At 34.6% G+C, this 2,072-nt stretch overlaps 1 protein-coding gene across 1 annotated transcript in view; it reads left to right on the top strand.

The window, feature by feature from the left end:
• The first annotated feature begins 792 nt into the window (after positions 1-792).
• The window catches only part of LOC140344789 (cytochrome P450 2K1-like), a 17,738-nt gene continuing 16,458 nt past the window's right edge, over positions 793-2,072 (top strand). The window contains exon 1 of the mRNA XM_072431998.1: positions 793-941. The gene's annotated coding sequence lies outside the window, so the exon portion shown is untranslated. The remainder of the gene's footprint in view (positions 942-2,072) is intronic.

Here is a 2,072-nt window from a genome sequence, read left to right as displayed (position 1 = left end):
TCACCGTCTTTGGTTTTGTCCGCATATTGAAAGTTTTTGGCGCCAAATTTCTTTGTTGATCTTTAATGTTACTGGACATCATGTCCCAACCACCCATTCCCTGTTCCTATTTGGTTCATGGGACAACACAAGCCAGGATTGTATTACACGCTCTTTACAACGATGGACTAATGTTTGTCTGTTGGCAGCCAGGCGAGCGATTATGCGCAACTGGATTCAACCTCTCCCTCCCACATTGGAACAAGTCATTGCTTCTCTGAAAGTTTTATTCCATACAGAGATGTTAGACGCTCAACTTCAAGGAGATGACTGTATCACTTGTTTTTGGCAACAATGGTACCAATTTATGATTCATACCTTCACGAGTTCGGACAGTGCATCGATCCTTAATATGTTTCAACACTCTACGTGGTATATAACGAATATCACTGATACCGCACATGTGAATAGCTAATAGGTTATACACTATTGGTTTTCATGACTGATTGTCTGCCGTTTAAACTTTTGGTCACTGTTTACATGATTATATGTACGAAAAACCTTGAGTGTTCCCCCTCCCCCACTTTTTCTGTTTTTTTTCCCCTCTGTGATGTTTTGACCCCTTATTGGTTTCTGTTCTTATGATTGTCTCTGTTAACTGAAATATCTAATAAAAACAGTTTGAAAAAAAAAAAAAAAAAATTGTATCTCTGTGTGTTCAGCCTTTGGCACTATTTGGTCCCCATACAAACTCCAGACACGCTGTGGATACAGTCGCACCCATGATTAGACTTTGAAAACCATTGCATAATGCTTTTCAATATGTGTTGGCATGATTTCCCTGGATTGAGTGATTTGGCTGCCCTGAACGTTATTTAACTGCATTCCAAAGGGCATTGTCCAATTATTTCAGCACAAGACGAACTGAGAGCAAGGACAGAGCTGTGATCCTAACATAGAAGGTAGGATATAGACCAGAAATATGGCATTTCATTGGTATTGTTTTAGGATTTTTTGTTGGGGGGCTTACCTGCGGTGCACAATTATTAAGCATAACTTTTATTATTTACTAAGCTTTTGATTAAATACAAAAAAACTTGACTAATCTGTATTACATGACAATGATACAGGTAATTCAGTATAAAGAAGCTGCCACTGCTAAAAGCAAGGAAAAGGAATTGTCATTGTTAAAACAGTATTCAGTAAAAGATGGCTGCAATTTAAAAAAAATGTATTTTCTTCTTGACTTTAAAACTTTGAGTCTCTCCTGATGTTGATAATAATTCTTGTATTTTGCAATTTATTTTTTTTTAATAAGTCTGATGCTTGTAGCCCTTTATTCTACCTTGAGCTCCACTCTCGGATTGTTGAAAAAAGATCCCAATATATTATTTTCATAATAAAAAAAATTATATTTTTGGCATGTTAAAAAGTACTGTAAAGTTATGGCTATCACGTTGAATAGAATCTGTATTCCACATTTCTAGTTTTGAATAGAAGGGTGCTTTAGTTGTTCCAGAGCTTGTTGAATGCTTTGTTAATGTTAGGTGAAGATGATATAACATAATGTCATAACCTACATTTTACAAGATGTCTATCGCTATAAATACATCTTCATAAGAGAAATTCACCTATTCCCATTGCTGGCTTGAATATAAAGATTTCCGGGGGGTAAACTCACCTCCCCTCGCTTTTTCGGCAATTACATCTTCATCCGCTCTATTTTGGGATTAGGATCTTTGGCCATCTTGATTATCTGAAATGACATAGACTTAGATGTGCATGTGCTACTATATATTCCAAATAGGCAGATATGTTTGTGATATTGTAGAAGAATTATAGCTTCTGGGTAATAGAAAGCCTACCTGCTTGCAATTATGTTTTAAATTTTTAGTTTAACCCCCCTAGCGTTCTAATTCTGTAATTTTTTAATGCAAAAAGTGATCCTATTTTTTTTGCATAGAAATTTTTGTTTAGATTGTGGGCCTGTAATTCTTAGGATTAACTCCCGGGTATAATAATTATATTTATTTATTATATTATAATCATAAATTATAATATAATACACAATTATAATACATAATTATAAAAAA

This window comes from Pyxicephalus adspersus, unplaced genomic scaffold (assembly GCF_032062135.1).
Source record: "Pyxicephalus adspersus unplaced genomic scaffold, UCB_Pads_2.0 Sca15, whole genome shotgun sequence".
NCBI lineage: Eukaryota > Metazoa > Chordata > Amphibia > Anura > Pyxicephalidae > Pyxicephalus > Pyxicephalus adspersus.
This window is presented reverse-complemented; position numbering and strand designations above follow the sequence as displayed.